Here is a 24,579-nt window from a genome sequence, read left to right on the forward strand (position 1 = left end):
CCAAGGAGCTATGCTGTCAGTCCCACTGCTTGGCTCGATCCCCGTAGCACTGACTTCAAGAGTTGAAAGAATCTCCTGTCTATTGTTAACCAGAACTGGACATAATATTCAGGGTGCAGTCGAGCAAAACCCTGTATAGTTCGATTATGATTTCCTTTGACTTGTATTCCATGGTTTTGGTTATATAATTCAAAAGTCCATTGGCTTTGTTTGCCACTGTGGAGTGTCTGGACAAACTGTGGGTCCTTTTCACCTTCACCACTTGGGCAATAAACTGTGGCAGTAGATCACCCACAATGAGCACGAACAACCCACTCTGCCAGTTTACCCACTCAAGCAGTAAAGATGAAAATTACTCTCATTGTGTGTAAAATCTATTAAAACTTCCAGGCCTCTTTAAATGCCATTGTCTGATATTACATCACCATTCATGGAGTACACAAGTTGCACATTTTTCCTTTCTATGTGCAGTGCAATACTCTACATTAGTTTGCATTAAATTTCATCTACAATTGTTCTGCCCACTGACATATTTTGTTCAACTCATTCTATAATTTCTCAGCTGTTGCTTCAATTCCACAGAACCTCCTAGTTTGGTTTCAAGTCATTGATGTGACTGAGAAACAATAATGGTTCCAACACTAATGCCTTGTACTTTCCCTTCCCGTAACAAAAGTCCTCGAACAAGTGCCTTTTTTTTTACCTTTCAGCCATAAAGCCCTTTCTTATTCATTCCTGTTGTCTGACCTGAATCCCTAACTTGTTGAGTTTAACTAAAATACTTTTATGTGGGACTTTTGTCATATGCCGTCTGAAAGTTTATGGTTAACATATTTACATAGGATTACATAGAATAAACAGCACAGAAACAGGCCAGTCAGCCCAACCAGTCCATACTGGAGTTTATGTTCCACCTGAGCCTCCTCTTGCCTTCCTCATCTAACTCTGTCAGCGGAACCCTCTATTCCTTTCTCCCTCATATGCATATCTAGCCTCCCCTAAAATGCATCAATACTATTCACCTCAACAACTCTGTGAGTTCCACATTCTCACCACTCTCTGGGTAAAGAAGTTTCTTCTGAATTCCCCATTTGAATTTTTGGTGACTATCTTATATTGATGGCCTCTGGTTTTGCAGTTCCTCACAAGTGGAAACATTCTATCTGTGTCTACTCTATCAAAGCCACTCATAAATTTTAAGACCTCTATTAGGTCACCCCCCCAACCTTCTCTTTTCAAGAGAAGAGACCCAGCCTGTACAACCTCTCCTGATGGGTATACACCTGCATTTCTGATATCATCCTCGTAAATCCTTTCTGTACCTTCTCCAGGGCCTTTATATCCAAGTGTGGTCAAATTTAGCATAATTTACTTTTCAATTCTATCGCTCTAAAAATAAACATTAGTTTGCTTTTTTTTAATGGCCTTGTGTTGCTACTTCTAGTGATTCATGTATTTGTATTCTCAAGATTCCTTTGCTCCTCTACCCCATATAGATTCTTATTTTCTAAGTAATATGCAACCTTCTTATTTTTATTTCCAAAATGTAGAAAAAAATTCATTTGAAATGGAAGTCATTTTTCCAATTATATGCCCATTCTGCAAGTTTGTAGATATCTTCTTGTAATTTGTTATGGTCCTCCTCAGTATTGACTATTTCCACCACCCACCACTCCCCACTCCCAATTTCTCCTCATCTGCAAATTTAGAAATTGTGTTTTTGATTCCAAAGTCAAGATCATTAATATAAATTGTGAACAACAGTGGTCCCAGCACTGGTCCTTGTAGAACACCACTTTCTGCCTTCTGCCACTCTGAATAAGTACCCTCTACTGCTACTCTCTGCTTTCTGTCTTGAAGCCAGTTAGTTTTATCCATTGTGCTACTTGTTTCCTGACTTCATATTCTCTGACCTTATTCATTAGTCTATTATGTGGTATGTTATTGAAGGCATTTTGAAAATCTAGATAAATAAATACATCTACTGCATTACCTTTGCAGGACTGTATCTCCAACGCAGAAGTCCTCGAGGCGGCCAACATCCCCAGCATATACACCCTACTGAGCCAGGGGTGCTTGAAATGGCTTGGCTATGTGAGCCGCATGGAAGATGGCAGGATCCCCAAGGACGCATTGTACAGCGAGCTCGCCACTGGTATCAGACCCAACGGCCATTCATGTCTCCGCTTTAAAGACGTCTGAAAATGCGACATGAAGTTCTGTGACATTGACCACAAGTTGTGTGAGTCAGTTGCCAGTGATCGCCAGAGCTGGCGGACAGCCATAAAGGCAGGGCTAAAGAGTGGCGAGTTGAAGAGACTTCGCAGTTGGCAGGAAAAAAGACAGAAGTGCAAGGAGAGAGCCAACTGTGCAACAGCCCTGACAACCAATTTTATCTGCAGCACCTGTGGAAGAGTCTGTCACTCTAGAATTGGCCTTTATAGCCACTCCAGGCACTGCTCCACCAACCGCTGACCACCTCTAGGCACTTACTCATTGTCTCTCGAGACAAGGGGGCCAAAGAAGAAGAAGAATTACCCTTGTCTACTCTGTTACTTCTTCACAAAATATAACGAGCTTTGTCAAGCAAGACTTTCCCTTTTGAAACTCGTGATTTCTGGATGTTCTTCTATTCTCTCCTTTAGTAGGGATTCCATTATTGTTTTCTACCACCAATGTTAAGCTAACTGGTCTATAGTTCCCTGGACATGTTCTTTCTCCCTTAAATATAGGTATTGTTACGGTCAGGTGAGAAGGGAACTAAGGGTTCCCTCTCAGCCTTTACCAGGTTTCACCATAACAGGGTTTAATTTTTAAAGCACTGTGCTTTTAGCTCCCCCTTAGTGAATCCTTGTTCACTGCTCCAATTGTAAGGCAAAGGTATCAAACAGGTTTCCTTAGATTTAAACAAGAAAGGTGGAAGTTTATTCATCTTAAACTCTAATCCCGTTAACGACTACGAATATGCGACGCGACCACGCTAGCATGCATACGCGATAAACACACACACAGACAGAACCAATAGACAAGAATAAAGGGGAAAGGTTTGAGGCAATATCTGGTAGTTACAGTCCTTTAAGTTCAATGTGAAGTCTTTGGTTGCCGGTAAGTCTTGCAATTCATTGGGGCCCAGTTCACGTTTCAACTTGTTCCGATGTAGGAGTCTTTTCTCTCTTGAGGTTTGTGTGTCTTCCATGGGTCCGGTAGCTTGGGAGAAAGCGAAAGAGAGAGAGAGAATTCCTTGTTCCAGCTTCAGTTGCACACTGCCTTCTGTTCCTTTCTGTATGGCACAAGAAATCCCAGATTGCCCACCAGGTTAGTCATGTGACTAGCTCCTTATTTGGAACAGTCTCTCCTGTGAGGTTTGGGGATTGTATTACCTTAGCAGTCTCTGGAATGTGCTTCCTTACATCTTCAATGTCTGGTGGTCAAAATCTATTTCGGGTAATTGGAGCAGGGAATAGCCCTTTGTCTCCACAAGCAGCGTCTCTTAGTATGCAAATGTCCTTCCAGCCCAGTGTCTGGTGATCTTCAAACAAGTCATTTCTTCACTCCAGCAACAGTTTAAAATCAATGCTCATATGACAAAATTAATATGCCTTATTCTTGGCTGGTGGGGGTCTGCATGTCAGTATAATATTAGCTTTCTGCCAGTAGGGCTATGGGGCTTATTACAGACCACTTAGAATGACACTTCCTCAAAGGAGTCAAGAAGCTTGTCCATAAAGTTTCTCCCCTACTGAATCCATGTTAAATGCTGTTGACTATGTCATTATTATACAGAAAATCCTCAAATGTACTCCTGAGCTGTGATTCAGTTATCTGTACGGGATTAAAACAAGAGTACTGAGTCTGTAGATGTCTATGTGCTTTATCATTCTTTTTGAATATAAGCGCCATTTTGGACTGCTTCCAATCTACTTGTATATAAATGGAGTTTGCAGCAACACAGTAACTCATTGCAGAGACTGTGGTAACAACATAAACAAAACTTGAGCAACTTATCAATGTGATTGTAGCCCTGGGGTATGTTAGTATCTCAAAATTTATTTCCCAGTATGCTATTTTTATACACCTAAATATGGTTAGTTTTTTTGCTGGATGTTATCACAGACATTGATACATGATTGCATGATAAGTCAAGCTGAGATGTATTGCAAAATATGACACAAGATGTCAAATTGAAATCTTAAACAAAGGTGGTAAATTCCATTTACTTCATTGTTTCTTCAAGCAGACTCCATCAAATATTTAGGCAATGAACAAACCTGCTGGAATTACAGTTATCTTATCTGAATCACATCTAGAGAGAAACTCCTCAACAACCCAATCACTACCAAAGTATACAGCCAAAAACTGTATCAAAAATAGGAATTTCTAGGGATTAAGATATTGTTCTGGAAACTCATTACACTGCTAAGAAAGAGCTGAAGGAATCAACTTATATTAAATACCCAACAGGATCAAAAGATCCCAAAATCGTTGTGTTGGGACTAGATAAGGATGTGTTTCCGTAACATTGAAGACTCTGAAAATATTAAACAAGTAGTTATTACAGTCCATTAATTTTGAAGATTTAAAATTTGTGTTAAGGTGATACAGAGGCTGCTAATACAACTCATCTCACATGGGGTCTGTTTCCCCTTCACCACCTGGGCATTGACCTGAAGCCAATAGAATGAAAATTGGGCAAGTTGTACAGTTGCCAGGCGATCTGCTCCACTAAATTACTTTCCAAGTGATGAAGTAAAGAACGATCCTATCCAATTAAAGCATTGTAAATCTTGGAGACAATAAGGTAGATTTTCTAATCAGGAATTCCTGAATTTCAGATTCAAAGTTAGGTCTATTACATAGCTGTCCACCAATCTCATGTCCATTTCAATTTTGTGATTAGAATTTGAGTTGGTGGAGAAAGAACCTGCAAATAGATGGATAATGATGTGATGGCATCATTCATACAATTTTATACAGTTCCATCCTTTCACACTGATTCATATATAATATTCATGTATAAACTAGGACTGCAAAATTTGACTCCATATCACTGGTGGTTTTGACGTTATGGGAGCAGGTTGAATTTAAAAATAGTGCTAGTACTGCTCCTGACCACTTCGAGCACAACTTGTGCCGATCGCCAAGTTGTGAAGGGTCATAGCGTGGGCATGAGTGCATGTAGCAGAGGTATGCAGAGTTGGCAGATCATGTCACTGTCTACTGCTGATTTGATGCCCAACCTGCCATTTTAAACATCACCGCTAGAGTTAACACACTCTCTGAAACATGCACAGCTGAACAAGTATTCAGCAGCATGAAGGACACGCCAACAACCCCCCAACTCTGCCCCGCCCTAAACCTGACCAGCGGGATTTAAAGGCATTAGCATCAAGCTTGCAGATAAGTTGCTATTGACCATCTACTTTCTGTTGTAGAGTTAGTGGAAGTACTGGGCTGTTGGAGGAGTTGGAGAAGTTGGTTACGTTAGAAGGGAGTGGTGCTGGATGTTTGGAAGAGGTTGTGTGCTTCTGATAAATCTCTGAGCACACCATTTGCTCCCAATTATGACAGCTTTAGTTGCAGATCCCCTTTGGCTGCATCATCACAGGGAGATGTAGCAGAGCCAGCAGAGAAGACAAGCCACTCACGGAGGGAAGAGGAAGGACTTAACTACCTGGGGGCTTCAGCTGCATCGAAGGCAAGAGCAGTATGTTTGCAGCTGTACTTAATTAAGGAGGTGATCACAAACTGTGCCACCTCTGGGAACCAGACCAGCAGCCTTAGAGCAGGGCGCAGGTGGTAATGCCAGTGGTTGTCAAGGTGACCGTGGCCCTGAATCTTTACACTAGTGGATCCTTCCAGGCTGGAACAGGTGGCATTGCGAACATAACTTAGTTCGCCGTCCATCACTGCATCTGGGAGGTCACAGAATCCCTGTATACCAAGACAGAGGATTTCATTGTCCTCTTACTAAACAATTCGGAGCACGAGGAGCAGACACATGGATTTGCCAGAATAGCGGGTAGGAAACCATCGATTGCACACATGTGGCTTTGCAAGTGCTACATCTCAATAGTGAGATGTACCAAAACTGCAAGGGATACCATTCACTCAACGTGTCGTTGGTGTGTGTCCACGTCCGGAATGTCATGCTGGTGAATACCCACTATCCTGGCAGCAGTTATGATGCTCTTGTCCTGCACCAGCAGTTCCAGCCACCTTGGAGCTACCAAGTGGAACCAGAGGGGTGGTTACTCGGCGACAAGGACTGTCTGCGGTACACGTGGCTGATGACTCCCTGCCACAACCCCACGACATGAGGCCAGCATTCTTACAATGAGGGCCATACTTCTTTTTAAATTTATTTCATGGGATGTGGGCATCACTGGCAAGACCAGGATTTGTTGCCCATCCCTAATTTCCCTTGACAACTGAATGGTTTGCGAGGCCATTTCAGAGGGCAGTTAAGAGTCAACATTGTTGTGGGTCTGGAGTTACATGCAGGCAAGACCAGGTAAGGACAGCAGATTTCCTTCCCTAAAGGATATTAGTGAACCAGATGGGTTTTTACGACAATCAATGATAGTTTCATGGCACCATTACTGCGAATAGCTTTCAATTTCAGATTTTTCTATTCATTTATTTGTGCTGCAACAATGATCATCATAGAACAGACCATTTGCATGCTGAAGCAATGGTTCCATTGCCTGAACTGCTCACCAGAGCAGGTATCCTGATGAGTGATGGTCTGTTGCATCCTCCACAACATGACCATCATGAGGGCCCAGCCTTGCTACCAGAGCTTCAGCAAAATCCTCAGGAGATGAAGGAAGAGTAGCAGGAGGAAGGGGAGGAAGAGGAAGATAAGGAGGAGAAGGGATGATGCAGCCTGCACGCACACGTTCCAGATGGGTTGTCTGTGATCTTATCATCAGACTCCAATTCCCCTGAATGAATCTCCAGATGCCCACTGCTCAACATCTCCCACCTTACCTTGCCTCTGTTAATGACCATCACAATGTCCTCTTGGTCACAATACTGAAATACAAGCCATCACAAAACAACAATTCCATACCAACTTTACCCAACAACAGATCCAATATTTCATACTAAACTCAACTGATTATCCTTGTGCATTCATTTATTCCCTGTTTTCCATATGCCTTTGCCTTGCCTAGGGCTCCTCTACAGTGCTACCTTACTGGCTGCAGCATGGCTCGTGGAAGGCTGCTGACTTTCAATGTGCAGGTAGCCTTGCAGGATGTCTTTGAGCAGCTCTGGACCGAGATGGCCCAGCTTGCAACTGTACCACCTTGGTATAGGTGGCAGCAGTCTGGCTGGCTGGCTTACAGGCAACAGCAGGGACACTGGCAGACTGGCAGTGGTGGGAGCACAAATGCAGTCATCCTGAGAGAGGACAGGTTTATGCACCTCAGAGCCACTGCCACCCCCCCAGAGCAATGCCTCACCAATCCTAGTAATTTGCTGGAGCACAGGTTGCTGGATTGCTGTGATACCCTGCAAGTCCCTTTGAGCATTGATATCCACTGTCATGATGGCAGCAGTCTGAGCCTGAATGGCAACAAGCTGGGCTTGCATGACGACAATCAGAGATCTCATGACCTCGGTCTGAGCTTCCACTGCAGCACTCAGATTTTTCATGGCTTCTGCATGTGCTGCAATGGAAGCTGAGAAATTGGCCATCAGACGTTGCATCATAGTTGGCCACCATCTCCACACTGGAAAGGATGGGCTCCAAGCTCTGCGCAAAGCCCTGTGCCAAGTTGCAGCTGGACTCCTCCGTTCTCCTTGATAGTGACAACAGGCTTTGTGGCAGGCCTGGCAATGCACCAAGCATCTCTGTGTGCATACCCCATCAGCCTTTTTCTCAACCCTGCCACATCAAAATCCTCATCTGAGTCCTTTCCAGCAGAACTTGTTGTGACCTTGCCCTCCAGTGAGCTGGCAAATGCGCTATCCTTTCCTCCTGACCTGCCTACTTGTGCCCAGTGACTGACCAATGGTCGATCCCACCTTCATACTGTCCTTTAAGGTACATACAATGCAGTGCCAGTATCTGAGCTAGTGGCTGCAGAGTTTCAGATCAGTACAGTGCTTCTTCCTGAGATGTCTGCTGTTCCTCTGGGCCTTCAGCCTGAGGTACTACTGGCTGGCCAAGTGGCAGTTCTTGGCTATCTGAAAGCATAAATGAACAAGGGGAGGGTTGGGATGAGGGAAGCTGGGGGTGGGGGGGGGGTGGGGTGCGGGTGGGTGGAAAGAAACAGTTGTATGTTTATGCCATCTGCAGGTACTTCACATCACATTGCAGGATAAGAGTGAAGTGGGATTTGAGAAGGTGCATTAGGCAGGAACATACCTTCATCCTCAATGACTTCAGTGATGCCATTGACCACAGCCTTAGTGATGGCTGCTCCAATTATTCTCAGCACCATCTCCTCCATGGAGGTCAGCACATACAGCTGTGCCTGTCCCCTGCTGCTTCTGTCTATTAAGGGCTACCTTGGCCTGCAAAAGAGAGGGAAGTATGTCAGTGAGTGTGTTGCAATGTGCTTCGATGATGTGCCTGCCATAGTTGATTAGCTGGCAGTGTGTGAAAGCTGTGAGATATGAGTGTGCAGCTTCCAGCAGTGTAAGGGTGAGGTGAAGCATATGAATGTGAAGTTTGAGTCCTGGTTGATATAGATTGTTGGTATGCAACTGAAGTGGGCGTGGTGATTGGAGCAGTGCTGCCATTGATAGGATGTGGTATGCAAGGCTGCATTCACTGGCCTTGACCACTCCAATGACATCATTAAACTTCTTGCATCACTGCATTCATGTCTTCGCTGCCAGATTGTTGGCATAAGACTAGAAGTGCCTTCTGAGCAGTTGTCTGGATAACCTCCTGGCCCCCTCCGTGGTGCACCTTTTACACTAGCGACTCCAGCATGGCATCCAAAAACCTGGGAGCAAGCTCTCTTGCCTGTTGTGCCATTTTGGGTCCTTCCTGTATCTCTTCCAAAGTGTCCCAACCATTTCTAGCCCCTCTGCAGCCAGAGTGCACCTAGCCTTTAAGAGGTGCAGACCAGTTTTAAGTAGTGCAGGTTAGCTTTAAGTGGTGCTAGCCTTGCAAGAGCTTGGGCCCCCTGCTAAGGCATGCAGCATTCAGTGCTGGGCTGCATGCCAAATTCATGGAAATGAGCAGCCAGCATGAAATTTGCATGCTGCCTGCATCACTTCAATCAGGCACTGATTAATCACGCATTATGATCCTTGTGTCTGAATTCAGGGGCAAGTCAATTTAAGCCCCTTTGTGTTCAGGATTGCTAGGTAGAAATCAGATTAAAGAGACTGGATTGAAACTTTCAGCAGAGCTGAATGTTTTGTTTTTGTTTCTGTCCCATTACCATGGTGATGTGTGAAAAAGCTTTGTGCTAATTGCTATGGTACTCCCTTTCTTTGATTCCATAGTGCTGCAATGGGTTTCCTATGGAAATTCCCTTATAACTCTGTTTTTGAAAGGAAAGATAAACAACTGTGGGTGGAAGGCAGGCCAAGCTGAACCAGTTGTGTTCTGCATCCTTCTGCTGATGCCCATATACCAGAATATACAGGCAGAGGGGCACTTACCCACCCACCACCAACCCCCCACCCCCGTCAGTTGCAAGGGCTGCCGTCAATGAATCATTTGCTGCAACCAGGTCTGCAGCTGACCTCCTCCACAGGCCCTTTTAAGGGTTTTTAAAATCTACAGGGCAGGGAAATACACAGTTATAAAGTGATGGTGAGTATTTTGGAGAAAATAATAGTAGTTGAGGGAGGAAATATAAGCATTTGCATGTAGTGGGTAGATGAGTAAAGAAATGAGCAGCAAAGGGACAGAAAGAGAATAGTCAAGGTGATAGAAAGCTTTGTATCAGTGAGTATTTGAGGGGATGTTACAACCGACTGCTCAAGTCAAAGCCCCCAATCAAGAGATACAATTCTGATTGTGGTGGGAGAAACGTACTGTTGATTCAATCCTGTCCCTCCACAGATCGCCTAACATATCATTTTTAAACTCTCCACAATGAAGAAAGACCCAGCCAAATTGTACCATCTATTAACCCCCAAATGATGCTCACCAAACCAGGTGCCTTAGATCAACAAATTAAATGTTTAATTAGAAAAACTAAATTCTTAAACGCCACTAAGATATAAACAACATTTAAAATAGAAAAAAATATGTTCTTGCATATTTACATTCCTGCCAAAGTGAAATCTTCCAATGTGGAATAGTCCAAGGTTGCTTCAAGGCCTCACAGTCATCCGATGGGGGGAAAAAAAGGTTCTTCAGCAGTAGAACAGTCCGTAGTCTAGTTCAACAGTTGAACTGCTGCTCTTCTTCTCCAGCAATGAATTTCAACAATTACAGTTCAGTACTTTTCTTTTAAGAAATTAATCTGGCTTGACATCAGAATTCTGAGACTATCACAGATAGGGTTTAAATAAACCAAGAGAGAGCTCTCTTTTCCTTCAATACATGCTGGCTGACAGTCTGCGTCTGTCTCTGTGAACTGTGTCTCAAAAGTCAGTTTTTCAATCCTTTCAAATGTCAATCAACAACAATGTATCTCTTGATTCTCAGTCTCTGAGTGGCTGTATCCCGGGGTAACCAGAATGCACCCTTTGAATCACAGTCTCTGAGTGGCTATATTTTGGGGCAATGAGAATGCATTCTTTGACTCAGTCTCTGGAGCTTGTTGCCTTAAAGCAGTACTGCTCCTTTTCCAGCCTCAAAGGGACACCACATTCTTCCTGAAAAAAAAACTACAGGATCATAACAGGATTGGAATAGTGGGCACTTGGAATGGACCGCATGGATGGTTAGAATTTGGGTTGGTGGGAATTGGGTATTGAGTAACTGGAGATAGCATTTCAGGGTAATGAATAGTTGAGGGGTGTGTATTGAGGGCGGGGCAGTGGTCACCTCGGATACACTGAGCAGGTTGCCAAACCCAAGCAAGAATGAAGAAGTTCCACTGGATCCACAAGTGGACAGCATGGACATCGAGGTGGAAGATATGCTCAAAATTGATTTATTGTGTTTCGGTCAGCACAAATGTGACCAACTACAATCAGAAACAGCAAATGACCCACAACTGAATGCACTGTGGAGAGTCATCATCGAAGGATGGCCTGACATGGTAAAAGAGGTGCCAGAAACCCTCAAATACATTTGGTCTTACAGAGATGAACTCGGTATCTCGAGAGGCGTCACCTTCAAGGGAAAACAAGTGATTCTGCCCAAAATTCTCTGACATGACATCTTGTCACAACTTCACCAAGGCCATATGGGCATAAAGCGAACAAGATGACTGACATGAGAGACTGTACATTGGTTGGTGATCAACAGTGACATCAAAAGGTTAGTGGGGATGTGTGAGGCACACCAGAGCCACCAGCCACAACAACACAAAGAATCTCTACACCCTCACAAGATTCCATCAGTCCCTTAGTCCAAAATCACCACTGACTTGTTTTCCGTTGATGGAGATGACTTTATCTTCGTCACTGATTATTTCTCCAAATTTCCAAATCTCAGACAGCTAAAAGACACTTCAAGCGTAGTCATTGCAGACACATTGAGTGCCTTATTCAGTCTATTCTGTGCACCTGAAGAAATTATTTCTGACAATGGGCTACATTTAACGGGCAAACCTTTCAGGGATATGTGCGCCAAATGGGGCATAAATCATGTGATGCCCTCACCACATTGCCCTCGATCTTATAGTCTTGCCGAACGAATGGTCCGCACTGTCAAGTCACTTATCCTGAAGTGTAGGGCAATGAAACAAGACTTTTGTGTTGCCATGCTCCGCCTCAGAGCTACACCTATGGATATGGGCCTACTGTCACCAGCAGAGATCATGTTTGGCAGACAAGTGCGGACCACTCTGCCAAGCCACTGTCCGTCCAAATTCTCTGAAATGCAGGAGATACAGCTCGAGAAACAAGGGAGAATGAAGATGGTGCATGACCGACATGCAGGGGTGGAACTACCTCAGCTACACGTAGGACAAAAGGTTAGGGTCATACACCCCACAATGAGAACATGGCTACCCGCAGACGTCTCCAAAGTATGTAGTGAGCCTGGATGCTACGAGATTACAACATCTAGTGGAGCGGTGTTGAGAAGGAACTGTAGCCAACTAAGAGAAGTGTGCAATTGCACACAGCGGATTTGAAAGAATGCACTCCAACAATGAGATTGTGACAGAACAACAGGACAACAATCAATACAGTGACAACGTGCCTGCAAACTCAAAACAACCAAGGATGACATCCCCAGAAGGTTATACCATAACCAGATCTGGAAGAGTTGTCAAACCACCAAAATTATATGTGGACTATTAAGCTTCTGCACATGTAAAGTTGATAATCTCTATATCTGTGTAAATAACTTTAATGTTATCTAATTTTACGTGTTTTTACTTTTAGCATACGAGACTTATCTTTGGAAAGAAGGGGGATGTTGTATGATTGCCTTTAAGAGTGATGGCCCTTTAAGATCTTAGTATGCTGTCATGGAAGTGTTTTTTTACTCTGTCTAAAAACCAAGGGGGGTCTGTGTGCCTTTAAGACTGAGGGAAATTTTTATATTTTCTGGGAACAGTGTGTATGAGCTGCAAGTCTGTTCCTAAGCAACAGCAAGGGAGATGTGGTCACATGCTGTATTGTATCAGTTTGACTGTGTGTAAAGACTGGCTACAGCTGGTTTGATCTGGTAGACCAGCGAAGTGTGCTCTTCCTGAAGGAAGGATTTGTCTCTCTCAGCAGAAAATCTACATTGACCTATAGGCTGTGTTTTGCCTAAAGAGGAAACTTTAATAATATGCTGTGACCTGTGGAGTAATGGGACTGAATTGACATTGCATTACTCCCACCTTGGTCGTAACAATGCTAATGAGCCAAGTACCAGGACGCAGTCATGTGACTTGGGCCAGAGTCACTCTGTAACTGTAACAGCTAGAGGAAGGTTCTGTAAATAATTTGCTCTGTACTGTACATACTAAGTTATCAGTAATAAACCAGTTTGAGATCTTCAACCAACTCGACTCCACACATCCTATTTACGTTGCATCAGACAAAATAAAAGAAGACATTACAAGTACATATTTGGATGGTGGCAGCTATGGAAGGCAGGGAAATTGATGGGGTTGTTCGACCCTGCCTCGCTGCCATCAATTGCATGTGACAGGGCAGTGAATGGAGGTCTGGTGTCCTCCCTGCTTGGATGTGAGGAAGAAAATTCAGGCATTCTGATCAGCAATTGTTTCTTCTTTTGTTTTGTAAAATATTATGGTTCCCTGGCCAGAGAAAACGTCATCAGTAAAATAGGATTTATTGTAACTACAATTTCTGTTATTAAGGAAAGATAGGATTTTTGAGGTAACTTATTAATACTACAATTTTTAGGTGTCTTGTTTTCATGTCCCTTGCTGATTTCTGTATTGAACTAACAAATGATTATGTTTATTCAAAAAATGCATTAAAGATACTTCTGACAATATTAATACGCAATTACAAAAAACACCTCCAAATAATTAAAGGGATTTGCATGCCCAGAATATATTATGTCACAGTACAGTATTATAGCACATTAATATAAAACTGCAGCCAGAAAAATGCCTTTTGACACTTTACACATAATGCTGTATATTTTTCCAACCAAAATACCACCTCAGCTTGGATACAACTTCTTTTGTATCATGTCTCCTGCACTTCTCAATGGCACTGGGGATATCTTATCCTCAAAGCCAAAGATGAATAACTCAGTTCCCCAATTGCTTAGAGGATGCAAACATTGCATGATGTGCATCTACACCAGATTCAAATCCCTAGCCGGTGCAGAAACAAACTCTCTTAGTCAGGGTGATAGCTGCAGAGGCAATAGTGGTATGGTTTAGCTCAGTGTTCCTAGCAAGGGAGAGAAAAAACTAAATGAAGTTGCCACTTTTGATGGTCCTCCAGCAACTCATGCTGCAAGTGTATTTACGTGTGTCCTCACTGAGGACAGCGTCAGGCTCAGCTCTGATGACCCACAGTCAACAACCAGATTCATAGATGAAGAATAGTCATTTGGGCAAGGCACCAGAGGGTCAAGACACTTGTAAAGCAAAAAAGAAAATGAACATATTTTATGAATACTGTTCAGCAAATAAATATGTCTTAAAGTACTTGGACGACAGTGGCTGAGATTTTACCAGCAGGGGATAAGTCTCAATGTCAGGATCAAATGTGAGTCCAATTAAGGACGGCGGGTTGGTTCTCCATGCTGCTAGCCCAAATAGAGGGCTGGCAGGCTGTAGTCTTGGTAGCGCCACCGAGAGAAGTGGCTGCTGTTGAGGCTACAAGGAGAACAACAGCGTGCCTCCATTTTGAGGCATCTTAGCATGGTAGGAAGACAAATCATTTTTCTGCCAGGGCCATGCAGGCAGATCCTGGTGATAGAGGGGTAACCCCTCCAGTGGCTTCATTGCCGCCAGGGGCCTCCTCCTTGGGTCATGGAGCTTCTGGATGCAAGGGCCCCCAACCCCCTCAGGAAGCCGCTGGGAGACTGCCTCCATGCAGGTGGTGGCCTCCCCACATGACGGGGGATCAGGGTGGGAGGGGGTCTGCTCTGCAGCTGGCAAAACGCTGGCAGCCTGGGAAAATGACCTTCAATTTGGCCTTTAATTATTCAAATTGACCACCCGCCTCCAGTTGGCGGGCGGTTGAGCCACCGCCGTTCCCGCCACTGGTAAAATGAGCAGAGCCTCTATTCACCCCTTACCAGGTGATCAATGTGAGAGGGGAGAAACATGAAGCCAAGTGTAGGGCCAATGCAAGTACGTCTGGTCGTGTCAGAAGTACCGATCAGCACACTAGTGATTATGGGTGTCTAGGCTGGGATCACATTAGGGTAGGAAAATTGTCTAAATTGCTGGGCCTTGCTCCCATGCCTTTATTTACTCACAAATTTTCTTCTTTACATTTTTGAGGGGGCCCCTTTTGTTAAGGGTCCCTTGAGGCTGAAGCACCGACATCTGTCTTCAGTATAGAACCAGATCGGCTATCTCTGGCTAGGATTTATTGCCTTGACTTTCCTGCCTCTTCAATGGAGAGCACAGGGAGGAGGTGTGGAGAGTACCACAGACACAACTCCAGCCCTCTGAAGGCGAACAAATTGCAAGATCTTCCCTTGATTCCACAAATTTTGATAATGAAGGTCTGGGTGGGCGCATCTTGGTATCTTGTCGAGATGTACCACCCTATTGATTTTCAGGACCCCACCCCCTTAGTGATGATACAAGTGTTTTTTGATTGGTACAGTGTTCACATTACCCACTGCAGATAAATAAGTAAATAAATATCACAATTGCATAAATAATTTTTGCCTGTACTATCGGGAAGAAGCTTTTTGATTTTACTGTCCATCTGTTAAGGATATTTTTTATAGCAAATACCAAGGAATATATAAAACTGAAGAATAATTGAAAACTAATTTGCATCTTTCCTTTACCGGCCATCACAGCAATAGTATTTAGTGTAAAAAAATGGGCTACTTAAATGTGAATATTTAAATCAGGACTTTTATTGGGAACTTCCTTTCAAGCATTAACAATGGTACAGTCCTTGCAGAACATGCTGCAATTTATCTGAATAATTACTGTTTTTAAGTTCCCAATATCAAGAAAGTAAAAGACAATTTCTGTAACCATTTAGAATACATTGCAAAACATCAAGATTTGCTTCTTCTAAACTCAGTGATTTTCTCTTCAGCTTTATTTGTGTTGCTGCATATTTACAGACTGTAATTGATGGAGATCAACTGGTATATAGGATGTAAAAACAAGAAATGCTGGACATACTCAACAGATCTGGCAGCATCTCTGGAGAGAGAAGCTTCTCTCTCTCCACAGATGCTGCCAGACCTGCTGAGCATTTCCAGCATCTCTTGTTTATATTTCAGATTTCCAGCATCTGCAGTATTTTCCTTTTATTTTAGTATATAGGATGTATTGTCTTTACTTTTAAAGATAGCTCATAAAAAAAAGTTCATTCTTCACCTTATTTCTTGTTTCGTATACAAAGAAAATGAATTCAGATGACATTAACAACTTCTACTAATGGCTTCTCCGAGGTAGGAGGCAAAGTAATGTTTCATCTGCTATCAATACAGAGGAGTGCACAAGAGGGCGAGCTTACAAAGAGAAAGTCATGGTATGTTCTCTAAATAGCCACTTTTTCTGTCATTCATAATAATGTTTAGAAGTTGTATATGCAAACCTATGCCGGGAGCTGTAGCCTGCTAATTTGAATCTCTTCAGAGTCTGGGAACTTGCACAAACTCTTCACATTGGCATGCTTTCTATCAGTTAATGGGTCCTTAATAACAGCCAGTGTTTAAAATCCACAAATCCTAGATCTACTTTTCTTGTTTTATTTCCAAAATTGTGTCACACTGTTTGTGTGAACTGTTTCCAATGGACTGTTCTGGATGATGTCAAGGTTTACACAGGTTAATGCCGAGAAGCAAGCCAACAATTTGTACAATACAAAATAACTGTGACATTAAAAATTCAAAAACCTCAGTGAAAATCTTGAAATGTGGAATTTTACAAAGAGTTTGGTAACTCTTTGTAATGATTATTTTCATTAGAAAGACGGAGGTTGAGGGGGGACCTGATTGAGGTGTACAAAATCATGAGAGGTATAGACAGGTTGGATAGCAAGAGGCTTTTTCCCAGAGTGGGGGATTCAATTACTAGGGGTCACGAGTTCAAAGTGAAAGGGGAAAAGTTTAGGGGGGATATGCGTGGAAAGTTCTTTACGCAGAGGGTGGTGGGTGCTTGGAACGCGTTGCCAGCGGAGGTGGTAGACGCGGGCACGAAAGCGTCTTCTAAGATGTATCTAGACAGATACATGAATGGGCAGGAAGTAAAGAGATACAGACCCTTAGAAAATAGGCGTCATGTTTAGATAGAGGATCTGGATCGGCGCAGGCTTGGGGGGCCGAAGTGCCTGTTCCTGTGTTGTAGTTTTCTTTGTTATGTCAGAAGTTAAAGTCTTTGCTGTGACTATGTTAGCTGGGAAACTTCATTTAAATACGAGGGCCAATTTTCCACTCAGGGCAGAGTGGCCTTGACATGCTCAAGCACATTTTGCATCACCACACATGGGGTGGGCCTTTGCAACAATTTTGAAGTCTTATTAATCAACACTACCATGTACAAGGAGTTTGATTGCTGCACGTTTCCAGTGCTGTAGCAGATTTAAAGAGCTGCTGCTATGCCTTAAAGAGGCATGTATGATGTTGCTGTTTGGAAGTACACCCAGGAATTCAATTCCCTGGATTGTTATGATGACTGAAGGTAGTACAAGGGCCCAGAGAAGAGGGAGGACAACCTGCTTTATTGTGAGAGTCTTGGAGGTTCTTTAAAGGGTGATGCAGCAAAGAAAAGTAGCCACTGTTTGGCCCAGAGGAACGCCTTCCTCCAAAGTCTGCTGTCCAGCCTGCCTCATAAGAGTCATAGAGCCATTGGCTGGGATTTAACAGAGGCAGTGGCACTGCCCACCAGCTGAAAAGTCGGGGGTGAGCCCGTCTCTGTCGGCTCTGGAAGCCATTATACGATTTTGCTTGGCTGAGGCAATTAATTGCCAGAGGTCATGGCTTCTGCCCCTCTGAGGCAGGATGTCCCGCCTTCAAGAGGTGCCGGCCAATCAGAGGGCCGGCAGCTCCAGCGCCACTGGGAGCAGCAGCCACTGCTGTAACTGCAGCAGTCCATGGAGCAACAGCCACCAATGAGGCCCTGGAGTGTAGGCAAGTGGGGCCGGGGTTTTCCGGGACCAATCAACCAGGCCGTGGTGAGGGGGAGGGGGGGTCGATTGCAAAGGTTTGGGGGTGGTCTTCCGTTGGAGGTGCCCTATGCCACTCAGTGAACTCTCCGTGGGGCACAGGGTGCACGATCAGGAGGGATCTGCACCCGGCCCCAGCCCACAGGGAGGCAGCCAAGTATTACTTGGCATCCTTCCTAGGTGGCAAAATGCCCACAGCCACTGGTAAAATACCAGCAGTGGTGAGAAGACATTTTTATGTGGCCATTAATTGCCCACTTAAGGGTAGTAAATTATCAGTGGAGGCAGGTATGAGACCGACGCAGTGCCCCCCACCTCCACTGGCCTCTCAACATGCTTCGGGTGGGGTGGGGAAAGTAAAATTCCAGCCATAAAATCATAATAGCACAGATGAATGCCATTTGGCCCATTGAGTGCATGTGGCCCTCTATCGGGTAATCCAGTCAGTCCCATCCCCAGCTCTATCCCTGCTGCCCTGCAAGGTTATTTCTCTCAAATGCCCATCCAATTCCCTTTTGAAATCATTCATTGTCGCCGCTTCCATCACCCTTGTAGGCAGAAAGTTCCAGGTCATTATCACTCGCTGCATAAAAAAGTTCTTCCTCACATTGCCCCTGCACCTCTTGCACAAAATCTCAAATCTGTGTCCTCTAGTCCTTGTACCATCCAGCTAGTGAGAACAGCTTTTCTTTGTCTACCTGATCCAAACCGGTCAATCTTGCAGAGCTCAATCAAATCTCCCCTCAACCTCTTTTGCTTTAAGGAGAACAACACCAGTTTCTCTGTCTAACCTTGTAGCTAAAATCACTCACCCTTGGAAAATTCTGGTCAATCTCCTCTGCACCCTCTCAAGGACCGTCACATCCTTTGAAAGTGTGGGACCAGAACTGGACACAATACTCTATTCTAGCCAAACCAGAGCTTTATGAAGTTTCAGCATAGCTTCTCTGCTTTTGTACTATTTACAAAAATAGCTATTTACACTCTATATTAATGTCTTGGATGAAAAGACAGAGAGTAATGTATCTAAGTTTGCTGATGATACAAAGGTAGGTGGAAAGGTAAGCTGCGGGGAGGATGTAGAGAGGGTGCAAAGAGATATAGACAGGTTAAGTGAGTGGGCAACAAGATGGCAAATGCAATATAATGTAGGGGAGTGTGAAGTTGTTCACTTTGGTCGTAATACTAGAAAAGCAGAATATTTTTAAAAATGTGTGAAACTGGTAAGTGTTGATGTTCAGAGAGACTTGGGTGTACTCGTCCAAGGAACGCACAAAGTTAGCATGCAGGTGCAGCAGGCTATTAGGAAGGCAAATGGTGTGTTGGCCTTTATTGCAAGGAGATTGAAGTACAGGAATAAAGAAGTCTTACTGTTATGTTCGGCCCCCACCTGCCAAGAATGAGGCACCTTAATTTTTGTCTTGAACATTGATTTTAAACTGTTACTGGAGTGAAGAAAGGACTTGTTAAACAGATCAGCCGTAGCTGGAAAAGACATTTGCATATTAACAGACGGTGATTGGAAGGACAAAGGACCATTCCCTGATACATTCAACCCACAATGGACCTTGGTCACCAGGTATTATGTGTAAAAGGAGCATTCCAGAGACTGCTAAGGTGATACAATCCAAGACGTGGTCAGACCAGTTAGTCACATGACTAACCTGCTGGGCAACCTGGGTTTTTCTGAATTGTACAAACAGTTTGAACTCAGAGAGGCTGTTGGCTGCTGACTGAGAAGATCTCTCCTGTCTGCTCCCATCTCTTTCACCGAATCCACTGAAGGCACATGAACCCCAAGAGAGAAAAGTCTCCTACAGCAAACAAGGTTTAAGAAGAATACTGGGCCCCAACGAAAAGCAAGATCTACCTACAATCAAGGACTCCACAGTGAGCTCAAAGAACCATAACAAAAACTCTTCAGATCTTGCCTCAAACTTTTCCACTTTATTTTACTTCTGCTCTTTTCTGTCTCTATTTGCATGTGTGTATCACATATGCATGCTAGCGTGGGTGTGTCGTGTATCTGTAGGTGTCAACCAGATTAGAGTTTAAGTTTAAATTTAATAAATTTCAACTTTTCTTCTTTAAACCAAAGAAAGCTTGTTTGTGTTGGTTTCTTTGCCTTATAATTGGAAAGCGGTGAACAAGGATTCACCAAGTGGGAGCTAAAAACACCGTGTTTAAAATTAAACCCTGTTACAGTAAGACCAGGTGAAGGCTTTTTCACCTGGTCGCAAGACTTACTAAAATTGTTTAGGGCTTTGGTGAGACCACAGCTGGAATACTGTGTGCAGTTTTGGTCTCCACATTTAAGAAAGGATATACTTGCACTGGAGACAATGCAGCAAAGATTTACTGAATTGGTCCCTGCCATGAGGGAGTTGTCCTATGATGAGAGGCTGAGTAAATTGGGCCTATATTCTCTGGAGATTAGAAGAATAAGAGGCGATCTAACTGAGACATACAAGATTCTGAAAGGGATTGATAGGGTAGAAGCTGAGAGATTGTTCCCACTGGTCAGAGAATCTATAACACAGGGACACAGTCTCAGGATAAGGGGTCAATCATTCAGGACTGGGATGAGGAGAAATTACTTCATTCTAGGGGTTGTGAATCTTTGGAATTCTCCACCCCAGAGGGTTGTGGATGCTTCATCATTGAATACATTTAAGGCTGGGATAGATAGATTTTGGTCTCACAGGGAATCAAGGGATATGGGGAACGGGCAGGAAAGTGGAATTGTAGCCCAAGATCAGCCATGATCGTATTGAATGGTGGAGCAGGCTCGATGGGCCATATGGTCTACTTCTAGGGAGAAGACTCGGAGGGCGGAGTACCGGAGCGGTGAGTATAAAAACCTTACCTCCGGAATTCATGGCCTAGTTCCAGGGAGAAGACTCGGAGGGCGGAGTTCCACAGCAGTGTGTATAAAAACCTTACCTCGGGGATTCGCGGCCTAGTTCCAGGGGGAAGACTTGGAGGGCAGAGTACCGGAGCGGTGAGTATATAGAGTAACTTGCCTTGGGAGGAAAGTGAAACTGGAAAAAGTGACATCACAGGAAAACTGTGACCTGATTGGCTGGTAAGGAATCTGCACTGAATTTGAAAATAAAACATTAATAAACTAATTAACTCTAATTAACTAATTAATTATTAAGTAGAGGAGTAACTAAACCAGAGGGAGGAGATTACTGTATTTAGCATTTAATATTTATAGCAGAAATCTAGTGCTAGGGACCATATAGTTAATTGTAACTTAATTTAGTAAGGATTTAATAAGTATTTATTTTAAATTAATTTATTAATTAGTTTTAGAAATGTCAGTTAGAGGGGTAAAGTGCTTCACCTGTGAGATGTGGGAGGTCCGTAATGCTTCCAGTGTTCCAGACAACTACATCTGCAGGAAGTGTACCCAATTGCAGCTCCTCACAGACCGCATGGATCGGTTGGAGCAGCAATTGGATGCACTTAGGAGCTTGCAGGTGGCAGAAAGCATCAAAGACAGGACTTTTAGAGAAGTGGTTACACCCAAGGTACAGGCAGATAGATGGGTGACTGCTAGAAGGGGCAGGCAGTCAGTGCAGGAATCCCCTGTGGCTATCCCCCTCCCTAACAAGTATACCGTTTTGGATACTGTTGGGGGGGGATGGCCTATCAGGGGAAAACAATAGCAGCAGCCAGAGCAGTGGCACCATGGCTGGCTCTGTTGTTCAGCAGGGAGGGACAAAGCGCAGAAGAGCAATAGTTATAGGGGACTCTATAGTCAGGGGCACAGATAGGCGCTTCTGTGGACGTGAAAAAGACTCCAGGATGGTATGTTGACTCCCTGGTGCCAGAGTTAAGGATGTCTCTGAATGGGCAGGGGGCTTTCTGAAGGAGAAGGGTGAACAGCCAGAGGTTGAGGTACACATTGGTACTAACGACATAGGCAGGAAGAGTGACGAGGACCTGCAGGGGGAGTTCAGGGAGTTAGGTAGTAAGTTAAAAAACAGGACCTCTAGGGTTGTAATCTCGGGATTACTCCCTGTGCCATGTGCCAGTGAGGCTAGAAATAGGAAGATAGAGCAGCTAAATACGTGGTTAAACAGCTGGTGTAGGGAGGGAGGGTTTCAGGTATCTATATCATTGGGATCTCTTCCGGGACAGGTGTACAAGAAGGACGGGTTGCATCTAAACTGGAGGGGCACAAATATCCTGGCTGTGAGGTTTGCTGGCGTCATTCGGGAGGGTTTAAACTAGTGTGGCAGTGGGGTGGGAACCAGAGCAGTAGGTCAGCAGGTGAAATAACTGAAGGGGAACTAGTGAATAAGGCCAGTAAGACTGAGAGGAAGAGCAGGCAGGGAGATGTTGCTGAGCACAGTGGGACTGGTGGCAAGTTTCGGGAACCTTGGATAACGAGGGATATTGTGAGCCTAGTCAAAAAGTAAAAGGAAGCCTTCGTAAGGGCTAGAAGGCTGGGAACAGACGAAGCCCTTGAGGAATATAAAGAAAGTAGAAAGGAACTTAAGCAAGGAGTCAGGAGGGCTAAAAGGGGTCATTAAAAGTCATTGGCAAACACGATTAAGGAGAATCCCAAGGCTTTTTATACGTATATAAAGAGCAAGAGGGTAGCCAGTGAAAGGGTTGGCGCACTCAAGGACAGAGGAGGGAATCTATGCGTGGAGCCTGAGGAAATGGGCGAGGTACTAAATGAGTACTTTGCATCAGTGTTCACCAAAGAGAAGGATCTGGTGGATGATGAGTCTAGGGAAGGATATGTAGATAGTCTGGGTCATGTCAATATCAAAAAGGAGGAGGTGTTGGGTGTCTTGAAAAAATTAAGGTAGATAAGTCCCCAGGGCCTGATGGGATCCACCCCAGAATACTGAGGGAGGCAAGGGAGGAAATTGCTAGGGCCTTGACAGAAATCTTTGCATCCTCATTGGCTACAGGTGAGGTCCCAGAGGACTGAAGAATAGCCAATGTTGTTCCTTTGTTTAAGAAGGGTAACAAGGATAATCCAGGAAATTACAGGCCGGTGAGCCTTATGTCAGTGGTAGGGAAGTTATTAGAGAGGATTCTTCGGGACAGGATTTACTCCCATTTGGAAACAAATGGACTTATGAGCGAGAGGCAGCATGGTTTTGTGAAGAGGAGGTCGTGTCTCACTAACTTGATCAAGTTTTTTGAGGAAGTGACGAAGATGATTGATGAAGGAAGGACAGTGGATGTTGTCTACATGGACTTCAGTAAAGCCTTTGACAAGGTCCCTCATGGCAAACTGGTTCAAAAAGTGAAGTCACACGGGATCAGAGGTGAGCTGGCAAGATGGATACAAAACTGGCTAGGTCATAGAAGACAGAGGATAGCAGTGGAAGGGTGCTTTTCTGAATGGAGGGCTGTGACTAGCGGTGTTCCACAGGGATCAGTGCTGGGACCTTTGCTCTTTGTAGTATATATAAATGATTTGGAGGAAAATGTAGCTGGTCTGATTAGTAAGTTTGCGGATGACACAAAGGTTGATGGAGTTGCGGATAGTGATGAGGATTGTCAGAGGATACAGCAGGATATAGGTCGGTTGGAGATTTGGGCGGAGAAATGGCAGATGGAGTTTAATCCGGACAAATGTGAGGTAATGCATTTTGGAAGATCTAATACAGGTGAGAAGTATACAGTAAATGGCAGAACCCTTAGGAGTATTGACAGGCAGGGAGATCTGGGCGTACTGGTCCACAGGTCACTGAAAGTGGCAACGCAGGTGGATAAGGTAGTCAAGAAAACATACGGCATGCTTGCCTTCATCAGTCGGGGCATTAAGTATAAAAATTGGCAAGTTATGCTGCAGCTGTACAGAACCTTAGTTAGGCCACACTTGGAATATTGCGTACAATTCTGGTCGCCACACTACCAGAAGGATGTGGAGGCTTTGGAGAGGGTACAGAGGAGGTTTACCAGGATGTTGCCTGGTCTGGAGGGTATTAGCTATGAGGAGAGGTTGGATAAACTTGGATTGTTTTCACTGGAACGGCGGAGGTGGAGGGGTGACCTGATAGAGGTTTACAAAGTTATGAGTGGTATGGACAGAGTGGATAGTCAGAAGCTTTTTCCCAGGGTGGAAGAGTCAGTTACTAGGGTCATAGGTTTAAGGTGCGAGGGGAAAAGTTTAGAGGGGATGTGCGAGGCAAGTTTTTTACACAGGGGGTGGTGAGTGCCTGGAACTTGCTGCCGGAGGAGGTGGTGGAAGCAGGTACGATAGTGACGTTTAAGAGGCATCTTGACAAATACATGAATAGGATGGGAATAGAGAGATACGGACCCCAAAAGTGCAGAAGGTTTTAGTTTAGACAGGCATCATGATCGGCGCAGGCTTGGAGGGCCGAATGGCCTGTTCCTGTGCTGTACTGTTCTTTGTTCTTGTTCTTTGTTCTGCTCCTAGTTCTTGTGTTCTTCTTGTTGTACTCAAAACCTCTATTTATGAAGCCCAAGATCCCAAATGTTTTGCTAATTAGTCTTTCAATATGTTCTAGCACCTTCAAAGATCTATGGACATGAACCCCCAGGTCCCTCTGTCCCTGAACACTCTTTAAGCCATTAAGTCTATGGGCTGGATTTTGTTTCCAGCCCGACATTGGGTTCCGTGGTGCAGAGGAATCTAGGTGCTCTAGTGCATGAGTCACAAAAAGTTAGTATGCAGGTCCAGCAAGTAATAAAGAAGGCTAA

Source organism: Heterodontus francisci, chromosome 7 (assembly GCF_036365525.1).
Source record: "Heterodontus francisci isolate sHetFra1 chromosome 7, sHetFra1.hap1, whole genome shotgun sequence".
Classification (NCBI taxonomy): Eukaryota; Metazoa; Chordata; class Chondrichthyes; order Heterodontiformes; family Heterodontidae; genus Heterodontus; species Heterodontus francisci.